The following is a 16,015-nucleotide window of genomic DNA, read 5'->3' as shown; positions in this document are numbered from 1 at the left end:
GGATGCAAAATGACTGAGAGCCATTATTACAAAGTCTTTTACTTCCATGATATCCGGAAAAGGTGCTTAATGATACAAAGATTGGAAATTTGATTAAGGGATTTTGAAATGAGGCATAATAACATTATGAAAAAGCACACCTTGGTAGCTTTTGTCCTTTCACTTATCAACACCGTCTGCTCATGTATTCATTCCTTCCTTTAATTCCCCAATACCTTGGATGCCAACCTCATTGTTTGAGTTCATAAATTATACCACACAATAAATTAAATGAAAGGAGTTGAATAGCTGCAAAAAACATTAAAATTTTTACAAATTTCACTTTGGGGAAGAGTATAAACATCTTCTTTGTCTTTTACCTTGTCAATTTTCCATTAGCTCTCTAGGAGCAGTTTGTGGCGCATAACTTACTTTCAGGAGTGATAGCATCAGCAAACACGGGGGAGGGGGTTGAGATGTGCTCAGCTGTAACGACGCCAGGATATTGGGAGTTTCGGTTGGTGTGTCTGAATCAACCTCAATTCTGTGGTCCCTGTCTTTATTTCCCAAGATGCTGCAATAGTGATTGAGGCTGTTAAAGTGCATGGCTATCTTAAAAGTATCAAGAAACTCAATCCAATTTAGCCAGTCTGTGGCTATTTGCATTGTTTCGATCTTATAAAATATAATCATCAAAGGCTTCTATAATGGGTGTGATTTTGGGGTTTTTTTTGCTATGAATCTCCAAAATCAAGAAATACTGTGCTCTTTTAAACTTTTATAGATATCATGTTTTTAGATATGGGATCCTTGAAATCACAAGTGCTCATATTTGCAAAGCTACTGAGAGATCTAACACTGGACTTTAAACCTACTGCTGAGTTAAAAATCTGGCAAAAGAAATGTTTGTTGAATGACTGAAAAGTTATTTGCTATATTAAACTACAATAAACGTATCATCTGGGTCATTGATTTATGTGCCATTGATTCAGTAAGTCTAATAGCTCATATAAGTGAAAAATATTGGACTACTACACTGTCCTCTATTATATGTTGAGTCAGATTTCTCCCAGTTATTATAATAGAACTACTGTAAGTTGCATTAATACTGGAGGCCACTGGGGTACCCTTTAGTTCAAGGAGACTGTGTTGATTAAGTTTCCGCTCCCACAGCTTCTGAAAATCTTTAACTCACTCCCAAGGAGTAACCTGAGCCTTAGGAAAACCTAGCTATCCGGATTCTTCTTTCATGGCAATAGCTCATGGTGGGGGTAGGGTGGGAGAAAAACAATTATTTTTCACCGACTCCAGCCTCTGCAGGAAGACGCCTGTTCCAGCGGTCACGTTTCTCTTGTTTACTGGCTGTGGTCGTTTCTGTTGCGTAGTTCTTTTGTTTTCTATGGGTGTAATCTCTGTTGCACATGGAGTTCAGACAATGCAGATGACCCTGTCTTCGTTGCCCAGAGTTTTCTGTTAAGATATTGTTGTCCCTCACTTGGCTCAAGTCTCATTTTAGTAGGAGAGAGAAAAAAAAGAAACAATGGAGACAAATTTAGACCCTGATGGGAAAAGAAATTCAGTTCACTGTCCACCCAGCCCTCTGAAGCTACGCCCACCAGGGGGTTTCCTGTAACATTCTTAGGGATTTCTAGCCAGTCAGGCCCAAGTGCCCCTGAAACTCAAGGCAGACGACAGATGATTAACTTGTGCCTCACCCGGTCTATGTTAAGTTCACTTCCCAGGCATCCCTACTCTTAAAAGAACAAAACAAAACAAAAACCATCACCACCACCACAAAAAAAAAAAAAAAATCAACGTATTACAAACAGAAGCATGATTAATCATTCTGTTAAGAGCTAGACTTGATGGTTATCAGCGTTTATTTTCCCAACAATTTGTGGCCAGTATTAAGCCTTGCACCAGATGCTTCCACATTCACTAGCCTGCATCCTCTGATGGTGGAAAAAGTGGGTACTCACCAGGCTCATTTTCACTCCTTTTTCTCATTCTAAGTGAACACCTTCATCTCATATATTCGTGAGCTCTCAGCTCCCCCTGATTCTAGACAATGTAAATTTACCCAGTGATGCGAAGAGACATTTATCAGCATGTAAGATAGATGACTGATTTCAAAGGTACCCGAACTGTATGCTATTTATGCTGGGATATATGTGTCTACTGCAGTGGCCTAGATAATAAATGCAATAAGCAATAACAGTGCAATCTCCTCTTGGATGGTCTTATTAATGATCTGTGAAACTAGACAGATGCAGTCATAAATACATAATACTATTTCACATGGGAATAGTGCCTGGTTTGAAGTCATCTATCACATTGCTGGGAGGTCTCATTTGGGTAGGCCGTTGAGTGTCTCCTACTCTTAAATATTTTAATAATTTATCCATATTTTAGTGGAAAATACAACTGATGGATACATATCATCAGCATTAGCACAATTATAGATTCCCAAATTTTCAGGCAGATTTAAAATCTCATCAATTTCATACATTTGTACTAGACATAGTTATTTGAGCATCTTTGTGTACCAATATACCATATTTTACTTAATTTAAGTGGGTTGAACACAATGTTCTGTAACCCTGTGAGCTTTTCTCCTCATTTTGCTTCCTGGTGGAGTCATTTCCCTCCCATCACTTGTCTCCTTAGATCTCCCCTTCTTAAATGTAGAAGAAGGGTGGAGTGGGAGTCAGAGGGGACAAAAGTAATAGCAATCAATCATCTGTAATCAAAGGAGGAAATTGTAAGACCAAAATCCCAGACATCTTTTGTAGCAGAAATGAGCACATTTTGCTTGATAGGTATTGGAAACACTGCATCATGAAAACTAGTAATTTTAACTTTTGACTTTCTCTATTTCTCTCTCTTACCATTGTCTGTGCAGCATTTATTGGTTTTTGTCCAACATAATCTTGCCAGGACAGCTCAGAGCTGTCTTTGCTTGGCGATGCCTGACATCAACAGCCCAGCTCACCTGTATCTCTTCACCTTCCCCTTCCCCCAATTCCCCATCTCATTTCCAATCTCTGTGAGCCGCATTTTTTTCTCCCTTTTATTCACCTTTTTAATCTTTCCTCTTCCTGGGTTGTAATCAACCCTTTTAGTAGTAACTGCACTGTTTACTGCCAAATTTTTAGAATGCAGTTTGGAAATAAGATTGTGCTGCGGCATATGTGACCAGGTTATGCTACGGAGCTAAGATATGACAATGTAGAGAGGGTTCAAAATGGGCTAGGAATTTTTACTGCATTTTGCATATTCCCTAATATTGCAGCTAAAGATCTGATAAAGGTAATAATGATTCTCCATCAAACTCTATTGTGTGTTCTTCCTAAATGCTGTACATTCCTATTCATTTGGTACAGTGAATATATGGTCAGATCAATGTTCCTTCTTCCTCCTGAGAGGACGTATACAGGCTGGGACAAAAGCTTGTCTCTGTCTCTGGTCTAAATTATCTCCTTCATCACAAGGTTCCATAATGATAGGAAAAGAGAGCAGTCTGTGAAAGACTGGAGAATTTAGAACAGGGTTTCTCAACTGTGGGCACTATTGCCATCTTGGGTTGAATAATTGTTGGGAGCTGTGCATTATAGGGTATTGAGCAGCATCCCTGGCCTCTACCCATTAGATGCCAGTGAAACTCACCCCCCACCACCACCCTGGATGTGAGAGTCAAAAGGGTCTTCAGGCATTTCCAAATGTACCCTGGGCGGTAACACTGCCTTCATTGGAGACTCACCTGCTAGGTTAGATCATGCAGCAATAATTGCCTCCTTGCTGTTCATGACCACATAAGCTAGTTCTGCCTCAGAGCTTGTGAATTGCAGCTCCCTTATCCTGGACCTCTCTTCCCAAGAACTTTACACACCTCATGTTTTCAATTGTTCTGCTGAAATGTTACCTCCATGAAGAGGTCTTTCCTCACCCCCTCTCTTAAATAATGCTGCCCACACCCAGTTTTGCTCTCTCTCTCTTCTTAACCTACTTTATTTTATTTCATAAGATTTATATATTTTTATTTATTTTTTTGCTGTTGGCCTCACCCGCTAGCACATAAACACCTAGAAGGCTGAAATGCTGACTTGTTCACAAATGTATTCAATGCAATACCTGACATTTAGAATGCTGGCATGCATGTATTTGTTGAATGAATGAATGAATGAATGAATGAATGAGCTACTGAATGACTGAGCCACCACCCTGGCTGCAGGCTAGGCAACTGCTTATTGGAGAGAAGCACATGAGAGAATTTGTTTGCTCATGTTCAAGGCTGGAACCCTCACAAATCTTTCAGATTCTATTCATCAATAACTGGTTAAGATTATGAATTCATCCCACCATGGAAGATTTATCAGAAAATAATGGGTTTCCATATGCAAATTGAATAGCTCTTTGGTATTTAATCTTTCTTTCCCATGGAAAAGAACATTATGAAACTATTGTTGTTCCCTTTTCCTTTTCTAAATCATTATCAAGATGGTGAAGGAAGTGATGCTAGTGATTAAACCAGCAACTCCCTCCCTAAGTCAAATTTTGGTTCTTTAATTAAAGAAAAAAATAACATATACATATATATATATGCATGTGTACATGGAATATATATGAATGCATATAAGGAATATATATAGCATGTATTTGTACATGTATATGTATGTATGTGTAGTATTTATAGGTATGTGTAGTATATATGTATATATATGTACATACATATAAAACGCATATATACTGCATGCATATACTTTTTCCTTTTGTTTTTTTCTAACCTGGAAGGGAATGAACTGTGGAAGCAAGCTGGTGCAGAATGTGCTGGAACTCTGAGTGTGTACACGCACCAAGAGCCTTCTTTTAGTAAGTAGAAGAACTGTGGTTTTGCAAACAGCCTCATCATTTGTGTGGACCCCAGGTCATATGCACTTAGAATCTTGAAACATGCTGTTGCTGGGGAGGATTGTTCAATGGCTTGCGCACAAGGCTATTTCATGTCTCCTGGAAGCACTTGTCACCTCTGTGCCACCCTTTCTGCTCTTTTTTAAGGAAGGATGACTTTATGGTGAAGGCAGGGTCTATGGACAGACTGCCTGGCTTCAAATCCAGCCTCCATCATCTTGGTAAAGACACCTAAACTCTAGGCCTCAGTGTTTTTATCTGCCAAATGAAAATCTGCAGTTGTATTTACTTCATAGAGCTGTTGGATTACTAAAGAGATCATGTGCCTGAAGCCCTGGAACAGTGCCTGGCATACGGAAAGTCTGTAAAAATGATGACCTTTATTATTATTTAATGTATTCGAATCCTACTTCTGGGTTAAATAAATCCTGTAAATACTTGCTAGGAATATTTTCTGCTTCAACTGTGCTCAATTTTGGCTTATTCTAAGAAGGAAATGGAAAAGAAATGGACAGTTTTTTCTGCATTTAAAAGTAACACTATAATTCTCACTTATACAAGTACTATTTGTTCATTATAGAAAATCCAAAAAAAATTAAAAAATATCTAGGAAAAACATGACTAGTAAATCTTCAACATTTATGTATTTCTTCCTCTGTATGTTCTGTTTTGTGTGTGTGTGTGTGTGTAGACAGAGGGAAATAAATTTAACTAACTTATATTTCCTTTTTAACAAACTCACTGTTTTTTCCATTATTAATTAGTTGTAGAGATTTTGTAAACATACATACATACACAAAGGAATAAAAAATAAACCACTGTTGTCCCCTCATCCAGGACAAAGTTAACGTGTTCCAGTTCTCTTAAAAGAACTTTAACATTTTTCCCACACATAGATTTTTATTTGTTTTGAAATCTAATTTTTATATTGGGATCTTCTTTATTTGCCAAGGCAATAAGAAAATGAAATGGATAAAACTCAGAGAACTACCCTAAAGTGACTTCTGAAAGAACCCATATATGGAGCCAACATTTTGTGAAGTGGGAAAAACTCAGCCTTAGGAATGAGACTGCACTGGGATCTGAGGCTTCACTGCTCATGGGCTGTGTGATTCTCAGTATTTAACCTCACCATACCTTAGTTTCCCTATTAGAGATAATAATGACTTAATTGTACAGATTGCAGGTAGAGTGGGACAAAACATAACCACGGCTTATATTAATTCTTTTAGACCCTACCCCATCCATAGACATTTGAGGGCAGACCTGGCACCAAATTCTAATCTGATTGTACTTTGTTAGCAGAGAGATTTCTGGATTTCTGGTTCCCTACCCTCTTGCTTTTTTTTTTTTTTTTTTTTTTAAGTTGGAATGGTGTCTTTGAAGGACATTTCCAAATGTGATAGTTAAAATTCTCAACCTGGAGGTTCCCCATAAATGCATACTGCCTATATTAGAGCTCAGGGCACCACATTAAGTCTACACCCCTAGGTGGGAAGGTGTAGGAAGGTTGGGTAATTTTCTAATCTCCTGAATAATAACAGTGCCAGACTGAGCTCACTATTATAGCTACTGATCTGAAACCAGAGCTGAGCTATTTCTTGACCACTCATGGTTGGCCAGCTCCCTGCCCTTTATCGAATTTTCTATATCAGGATCCTTCATATGAAAAATAAGATTCTTTTGCTAAAAAAGTTCAGAAGCAACAGCTGTAAATAATACTGTTGTTATAAAGAATTTCAAAAACTTAAAAGCATTTCTTATGGGTTCTGTTAATAATGTTCAGAGATATTGTTTTCTTCTACATCCTTAGATGATGTTCCAATATGCTGTCTGCCTGGTATTTTTTTTATAAACTCCATTAGAGCTCACTCCCCCGCCTTTGTATTTTAATAATGTTTGTGTGTGTTTTTGAGTATATTTCTTTTAAAATAAGGATGGCTTTAACTATACCTAGTGTTTTCCAACATTATCTGTGGTTTGCTCTTGGTTTTCTCCCACTATCTACATAGGTATTGTTAACAGGCAGCTTGGACAAAAATATGAGACATATGTTTTTAGAAAAGTTACACAGTCTGGGGAAAAGTTAATAATTTAATCCTAAATGAAGAAAGCATGATAGCATTCTATATAATACCATCTCAGTTCTTTAAAATTTAATGCCCTCACATACATATGTAAGTACCCAGTAAGTTTGCTAGTTGGGTGGAATGAATTAATCACATCACTGTAGGGTAGGATTTGTACTGTTTCACATGTTGCTCCATAAACCACTCAGTATTTTCCAAGTTTTCTGTGATAGACCTGAAGAATTGTTAGGAGAGAATCTAATTTTACAGAGATCTTTTCTCATCTCCCAAGGGATTGAATCATTCCTACATTTCTCAGAAATTATATCTACTTTATCATCAGAACATATTTTTCATGACACATAGGTTGTTTTCATATGTATGCTTACTTTCTTTGCTAGATTAGAAATAACTTAAAGTTAGGAATTGAATCTTCTATTACTGTTGAATGGCCTTCATCTAAGAGATGCTCAAAAATGTAGTTGGGTGATCCATTCAACTATGTCAGAGTGAGGACAAAGATGTCCAAATAATAATAAATAGCTCTTTCTTCTCCATCAAATTTATAGTATCTCTTGAAATACATCATTTACTATTAAATAAAACAAAACAAAAGAATTATAAAATTGACTCAGGCAAAGATCTTATTGGATAGTTGGTGGGAAATGGTTGTGCTACAAGTTTTAAGTAAGAAAAGAGGTGATGCCCCGATTTTTCCATCAGGATGCCTAATTATGGATGATTCTGGTGTTTCACCTGCACTTATTTTATTTTTATGCTGTATTTAGTTAGCCAATAATTAAACCAACTTTGATATAAGCTTCTATGATATAATTAAGTAAATGCGAAAGTCCTATTTACCTCAAAATATGTTATTTTTCCCCCCTGAGGTTCTCTCATGCTGCCAGAAATTTCTACCAAATTAAGCCAACATTTCTGAGGCAAAACTAATTGTCTGAAATATGGTTCCATTAAAATGCAAGTATAGTACATGAGAGGGGAACCATTAATACATTAGGATCTACTTATACCTTAGATCTGGCACGCATGTCAGGTTAGTTCATCAACCAACAAAGAGCAGCATTCTTCAAGAATAGGACAGAGAACAGATATACTTTTAGGATAGGATTGATGAGATCTAGGGCATGGGAAGAGTCCTATAGTACAGACTTGGTTGGAGAACTCTGGGTAGTAAGGGTTAGCATAGGGCCTGGTTGGTTAGAGATTTCAAAGGGATTAGTTTACTGACCCTACAGACAGTTTTCTAGGTGAGAAGCGCTGTGGATCCTATATAGGCGTGTAGATTGGCTCACATATCTGTCTTGTTTATAGAGCAGGCTGTTTCATAAGACCATGTGGCTACAGATGCTCTCTCCTTTGGAGCAGAACTGGTCCACAGTGGAAAATATTGGAGACAAGGGTGTGTGGTTAGTGTTCTCCTCAAGCTTGAGAAATGCAGTGTTAACAGCAGTACCCAGAGTCTCTGAGAACTATTGTTTGCTGAGTTAGAGAGCAGAAATGCTTCTGACTCCTCTTTACACACACACACACACACACACACACTCTCTCTCTCTCTCACGGAAAATTCTTCCTGATTATAATGGGAGGGAAGTCAACTTGCTAATATGAAGCTAGCAGTAATATTAACAATACTCACTAGATAATCAAATTAGATTACACGAACAAGCTGAAACCTCAGATGAACTCCCAGGGAAAGGCGTTCACACAGCTGAGAGAAGCCAAAAGTTCTTGTGAGAGCAACTTATCAGTGTGAAGTCAGAGGAGGTTGTGTGGTTCCCCAGGAGACCGAAGCCACACAGTTAGCTTTACACATCAAGTGGCTCTGGAGAAGGACCAGGGAATGAAAAAGAATTTTGTGTAGAATATAATATTTTGACACATACTAACTTAAATGTCCAGCTGAAGGACCAATGAAAGGTGTAGCTTTCGTTCCTAAATGTGACCTCATAGAAAAAATGAACCTGAGAAGACAATGATGGCGTGACAGTTAGCCAGCTGGTGCTCCAACGTATGCACTTCGGGGAGCCACATACATCCTGTCCCTTTCCTCACTCAGTGTGGCTGTTAAAGCAGATTCAGTGTTTCATCTGCTGCTAAGAGGTCGGACATGTAGTCTGGCAAAAGAATAGGTCCTTTGCCAAGTAACTAGATCTCACTCTTGCTAAAGGAAGAACATTGTCCACTAAAATAGTTTGTCTTTTGATGCCAAAGGAAATCAAATTGTAATCAAGCGCTGAGAACGGACTGAAGTCATCAAGGCTGTCTTGCTTCAGATTTGGCAACCTTACATGTTCCCAGGCTTACTTAATATAATTTACTTTTACAAAAGGGAGAGGCTTTATTGCATTGGAAATTTGTTTTAATAATGCCTAAGTGAACCGCTGATGGAATGGCCAGCATCACCATCCATGCTCCCATGCAGCTCAAGGACACAGAGAGAAGCACAGATAGAAAGGAATTTAGATTTTTGTTGAAGCCACCTAGACAAGAGGGAATGTGTCAAAGTGAATTGTTAAGCCTTATTATAACCATATTGCAATATCTCATACGTGCTAATGTATTTTTGATTTTCTGTGTTTGTTTTGGTGGTGGTGAGACATAAGAGCAAGGAATGAGAGGACATAAACCTTTCTTTATAGATCCATGATTTCCTCCCACTGCCCTAAGGATCCAATTTGAATTAAAGCTAAATAGTAATTATTGAATGAATCCTCTATAAAATTCTTCTTAAATATGAGAATTTAATTCTTAAATATGAGAGATCATCTGTCACCACATGGTCTTGTAAAACAGCCTGCTTTATTAACAAGACAGGTATGTGAGCCAATCTACACGCCTATATAGGATCCACAGTGCTTCTCACCTAGACAACTGTCCGTAGGGTCATAGGAAGTTATATTTGCCCTACTTGAGGAATCCAAAATTGAAGCTCATAGTAGTTAAGTAATTTACCAAGTATCACAGCCAGTTAAGCTGCAGAGAAAGCTAGACCCCAACCCTAAAGTTCTTTCCTCTATGTTCCCCGTGTTATGCTTGATGTAAAAGTCTAAAAGTGAAGGAAGGGAAAACACTGAGTAAAGAAGGTTTGTATCCACTGCCAAGCTTTCCCTGAGAGCTGCTGTGCCCAGAAAGGCCACGCTTGTGTTTGTAAATGAAGTGAAGAACTGAGGCCGTGTATTCAGTGCTCTGGAGGAGCACAGGGCATTGCGTTGGCCTCAGATTCAGCCATCTGTATAATTGTTGTCCCATTTTCTTTTGCCTTTATAGTCAAGGTCACAAGAATAGCTTTGAACTCAACAATACAGTGTGATTTAGGGTGATTTATCTTGGATAAGGAAGGTTTGGGAACATGCAAAGTTAAAAACATCCCTCTAGCTTTGTAATGAAATTCCCATTCCTGGTGGCATCGAAGAATGTAAAAAGTGGAGGGGAAAAGAAATTTCTTCTCACCTCCAACACACAGAGGGGAAAGCATTTTCCAGATTTTACAGAATAATCCAGTAATATCTGATTTATTTAAAGTATTTATTATTTATGAGAAAAACATTCATTTTTATCAAAAAGGAAAACAATGGAGAAGATTGTTTCTGTTTATATTTTTAGGATACTACACAGTGGCCCTTAAATTATTTAATCTATTGTTATAGTCATCAAAGTTTACTCACACAAGGGATTAACAAAAGAAGAAAAGTTAACCAATGCCATAATTAGCTTATATAGAAGTCAGAGGGTAATCTGTGAGGCTTGCCCTTCCCAGCTCCAGTTTTATTTGTTTCTTTTAATTTAATTTGATTTCATTTAGCAGTGCACCATATTTTAGGAGCACAGCCTGCTAGCTAAAAAAAGACAGCAACAAAAAAGCCTAATGCTTTGAGGACTAATGGACCAGGATGTTTCATTATAACATCATAACAAGCTTTATATATGGAGCCCGTTGGCATGGAGTCATGAATGTTAGAAGCGGCTACTATAAAACAAAATCCCTTACATAAGCATCTGATTGCCAAGCTGTCCTCTGCTCTTCACTCAGCAGCTTTGTAGTATTTTGGTTAACGGAGCCAATGTACTTTCTTCCACATAAAGGAAATTATGATTCCACTGGAGGCTCAAAGGGGAAAATTAAACTCATCAAAAATCTGATTCAAGTAGGCATTTTCTTTGAAAATGTGAAGCATGCTTTGATTCATCCCGATCCTTTGCCGAGGGTGCTACGGAGGGCAAGTTTGACTCTTGTTTCCAAAGGAATCATTTATATTGTTTAATCCCACCCCCCGAAGAAGAAAGGGGTACACTTTTGGCAGAGGGAGGTAAGAAGGACATGCAAAATCTAAACAGGAATTCTTTGCAGCTGCTCTAAAGTGGAATAAAAAACAGTGCTGGAAACAAGGCAACCAAGGAAGCAAAGGTCAGCCTCGGAGGAGCAGAGGGGTGTCAGTCCCGGGCCCATTTGCGGAACTGAAGCCACTCAATTTCCGTCAGAGGGACACCTCTGACCCGTCCTGCTGGAGGAGGCTGGACCAGGGCAGCTGGCCTTTGATCAGCCGACAACATCCTCTGGGTGTGCGCCCCTGAGCCAGAACTGACAGCCACTTGTGGAAATGAAGATGAGTAATGTTCCCCTGGTGACAGAGACATTCTCTTCATGTCTTCTATGAAAGTTTATGGGCAGCGATTGCATTTTACGATAATGAGAACAAAGTGCATCATGGCTAATGTCAGGAGTATTTTCCCCCCTAGCAGAAGAATTGTTTTACATCTTTCCATGTGTTACATCCTCAGGAAAGACACTTGGGCACAGATTTCCCCAAAGAAAAACCTCCCGTCAGATAAACTTTAATAATAGAAGAATATACCTGAAAAAAAAAAACACAAACCCCACAACAACACATGACTATTTATAGAAGCCCTTTGATAGCTTTAATGTCCGACAAAGAAAGGATCCAGGAAACTCTACCATGACAAGCAGATAGTTGCTAGGACTTTTTCCTTGAGATTATTAAATAAGCAATAGCCTTGTGATCTTGTGGCTGTCCCCAAAGTTAAGCTGGTGGTTGTTTCCCATAATTGGGGTGGTGGTATGACACTGTTTTTCATTGGATAATGCCATGATTATGTGTTAAAAGTGACTGTTGGTGTTCACATTAGCATCCTGAGGCATGGCCTGCATCTTGTAACGATTACAATTCAAATGGTCACAACAGCACTTCCTTGGAATCATGATCTAATGCAAGAAACAATACAGTGCAAATAAATAGATTTCCTCCTCTTCAGCTGCGTGAGTTTTCCCCATTGTGTGCGTCTTCACTGGGCATTGAAAACTGGGAAATGTCCTGACAAAGGGTTTCTCTCATTTCCAGGATAAGAAGTCTCTTTCTCACCATTCTTTCTTTCTCAGATAAGTGCATATGCTTTTTCTACCCATTCAACTAAGACTATGACTAAGTTCAGGGACGCTCACCACCAAAGATTACCACAATTGTTGGGGTGGCGAGTGAAGGTCAGACAGGACTGGTGAGACCTCTTGGAAATGTCAGCTTGTTATATTTATAGAATGGACCAGTTCATTTGAAAGTTGAGGCCAAAATGTGGGCTTTGTATATTGTTATCAGACCATTAAGAAGTAAGAGTGTACAATAAACTCTCTTTTTTATTTTTCATGCAGGGGAAACTTGCTGCCCTCCTTCCTGAGCTTGGAGGAGAGATGAGCTTTATGGAATCCCTCCCCCAGCGTGTCCCCCGTAGTCAGGTAAACGTGGGAGCAGGGAAGTATCAACTTCCCCCAGAGGGCCACCTCTGACCTCCTGCAGATACATATCAGATGCCACCACAGGAACTGCCCTTGAACAAATCTAAGGAGAACATTGATTGGCTCATTGAATCAATAGGTATTTATTATGTGCAGATCATTGTGAAAGATGCAGACCTGCTTAAGCTCCCACACATCAGGGGTTACATCACTAACTAATTTAAACTATGCCAGGTCTAAATGACTTCATCACAGAGACGGAATTGTCTTGGCTCCCACCACGCTGTGCTGTTCTTTTCCTGAACATTCCTGAACATGCTCTGCACATCATCTCTGCCTTTGTCATTTCCTCCAAAGCCTGGATACACTTTACCAAGAATGAATTGCATATTTTCCTGATGGCAATTTAAGTGTCTTTGGAAACACAGTGTCTTTGTTTCTCAAATGAAGAGAGCATGCTACGTCAGACTGTGCTGCTGCTGTTGCTTTCCTCAGTGGGTGTCCAGAGGGTGGCTGAGGTGACAGGGTCCCAGTGTTTGGCTCATAGAACCCCTTCTCTTTGTTCTATGTATTGCTGATACTGATTTTAAATCATAGAACTAGATACCATAGGCCCAATGGCTGCAATATTCTATGATTCTAGCATTGACTAGAGTTCCTAGGAGCGGGGGTCCAAACTGACTTGCAATGATATTTGTTTTTTTAATCCTTGCTCAAGGATATCTTTTTATTGATTTTAGAGAGGAAGGAGGAGAGAGAAACACCAATGTGAGAGAGAAACATTGATCAGTTTTCCCCAGTACGTGCCCCGACAGGGGATCAAACCTAAAACCTAGGTTTATGCCCTGACTGTGAGTCAAACGCACAACCTTGTGGTGATGGGAGGACGCTCCAACCAACTAAGCCACCAGCCAGGGCTGCAATGCTATTCTTCAGGCACCCATCCTTCAGAGCCTTCAGGGCTGCCATCGTTAGTCCCAGATGATAAGAACTTCCACCTGGGCTTTCAGGGGCTTCTGACATCTTATTTCATTCTGTAACCACAGCATTGTCTTTCCAGACGACTCTACAGTTTAGCCAAACTAGACCATTTCTAATTTCCAGATTAGCTGATGTGTTCTATTCTCTCTTTATGGAGGTAATACTCTTCTTTTGTCAAAGTCATACCCATCCTTACAAGATTCATCTCAAAAACTCTAGATTTACTTTTCACTACACTCACTATTTTTTTGCATTGTTGTGTTCTTGTTTGTCCATCTTTATAAGTGTACAGTTCAGGAGTTTTTAGTACATCCAGAATGATACAACCATAATTACTATCTAATTCTAGAACATTTACATCACCCTAAAAAGAAACTTCAGTCCCAATCAATTCCCATTCTGCCCTCCATCCAGTCCCTGGCAAACACTAACCTAATTTCTATCTCTGTGGGTTTGCCTGTTCTGGACATTTCGTAGAAATGGGATCATACAATATGGGATCATTTGTGACTGTTTTCTTTCACTTCCAATGATGTGAACTTTGAAAAAGTTTCACTCACAGATTAGCATGTATCAGTACTTTCTTCCTTTTAATTGAATGATAATCCATTGTATAAATATACCACATTTTATTTATTCATTCATCAGAAATTTGGATTGTTCCTACTTTTTGGCTATTAAAAATAATGCTGCTAGGAGTATTCATGTACATTTTTTCTCGTGTAGACATGTATTTTTCATTGTCTTGGGTACATGCCTAAGAGTGGAATTGTTGGTTTATATGGCATTGTGTTTAACTTCTTTTTCCCAGTTGCTGAACCATTTTACATCCCCACCAGCAATGTATGAGAGTTCTGATTTTCGGCATCCTCACCAGCACATTTTATTGTTCATCTTTTTCATTACAGTCATCGTCCATCATCGTGGCTGTGAAGTGATACCTCGCTGTGGTTTAGATTTGCCTTTCCCTAATGACTAATGACATCTTTTCATGTGTTTATAGGCCGTTTGCACATCCTCTTTGAAGCAATGTCTATTCACATCTTTTGACCATTTTAAAATTGGATTTTTTTGTATTTTTATTGTTGAGTTGTAATAGTTTTTGTATATTCTGGGTACAAGAACTTTATCAGATATAAAATTTATAGTTATGTTCTACCATTGTCTGGTTCCCATTTTCACTTCCTATTTTATTTTTGTAATTGAATCTCCTAGGGTGATATTGTTTAATAAAATTATGTAGGTTTCAAGTGTACAATCTATAATACATCATCTGTATATTGTATTGTGTGTTCAGCATCCAAAGTCAAGTCTCTTTCCATCACCATTTACCCCCCTTACCCTCTTCCTCCGCCCCCACTCTTCTTTTCCCTCTTGTAATTGCCATAATGTTGTCTGTGTCTATGAGGAGTTTTTTTTTGCTGAATACCTTTACCTTTTTCACCCAGCCCCCCAAACCCCCGCCTCTCTGACAGCTATCAGTCTGTTTTCTGTATCTAGGAGTCTGTTTCTATTTTGTTTGTTTGTTCATTACGTTCATTAGATTCCACATATAAGTGAAGTCAGATGATATTTGCCTTTCTCTGATGTTTGAAGCATAAAGGTTTAATTCTGAAGAAGGCTGACATCTTTTTTTGTTGTTGTTTATGCTTTGATATCATATCTAAAAGCCTTTGCCTAATTCAGGGTCCTAAAGATTTAAGTCCATGTTTTCTTGTAAGAGTTTCATAATTTATCTCTTACATTTATCTCTATTTTCAGTTAATTTTTGTATATTATCTGAGGTAGAGATCTAACTTTATTTTTTGGACTGTGTATATTCAGTTGTCCAGCATCCTTTATTGGAAAGACTGTTCTTTCCACATTAAATTTTCTCGGCACCCTTGCTGAAAGTCAACTGACCACAAAGGTAAGGGTTTGTATCTGGACTCTCAGTTCTTTTCCATCGATCTATATGTTTATCCTTATGCTCATCTCTCACTGTCTTGCTCATTTCAACTTTGTAGTAAATTATGATTTTCAGAAGTGTAAGTCCTCCAACTTCAGTCTTCCATTTCAAGATTGCTTTGGCTGTTAAGAGTTCCCCCTGCATTTTCACATGAACTTTAGGGTCATTTTGTCAATTTTTGCCTCCAAAGGCCAGTTAGAAATTTGATAGGCACTGTGTTAAATATGTAGATCAAATTAGGGATATTTGCTAACTTAACAATATTAAGTCTTCTGATTCATGAACATGGAATGTTTTTCCATTTATTTAATCTTCTTTAATTTCTTTCAATAATATATATTTTTTAGTTTTCAGTGTTTGCGT

This window comes from Miniopterus schreibersii, assembly GCF_964146895.1.
Source record: "Miniopterus schreibersii genome assembly, chromosome: 2".
NCBI classification, from domain to species: domain Eukaryota; kingdom Metazoa; phylum Chordata; class Mammalia; order Chiroptera; family Miniopteridae; genus Miniopterus; species Miniopterus schreibersii.
The sequence above is the reverse complement of the archived record's forward strand: the minus strand, read 5'-3'. Positions refer to the sequence as shown.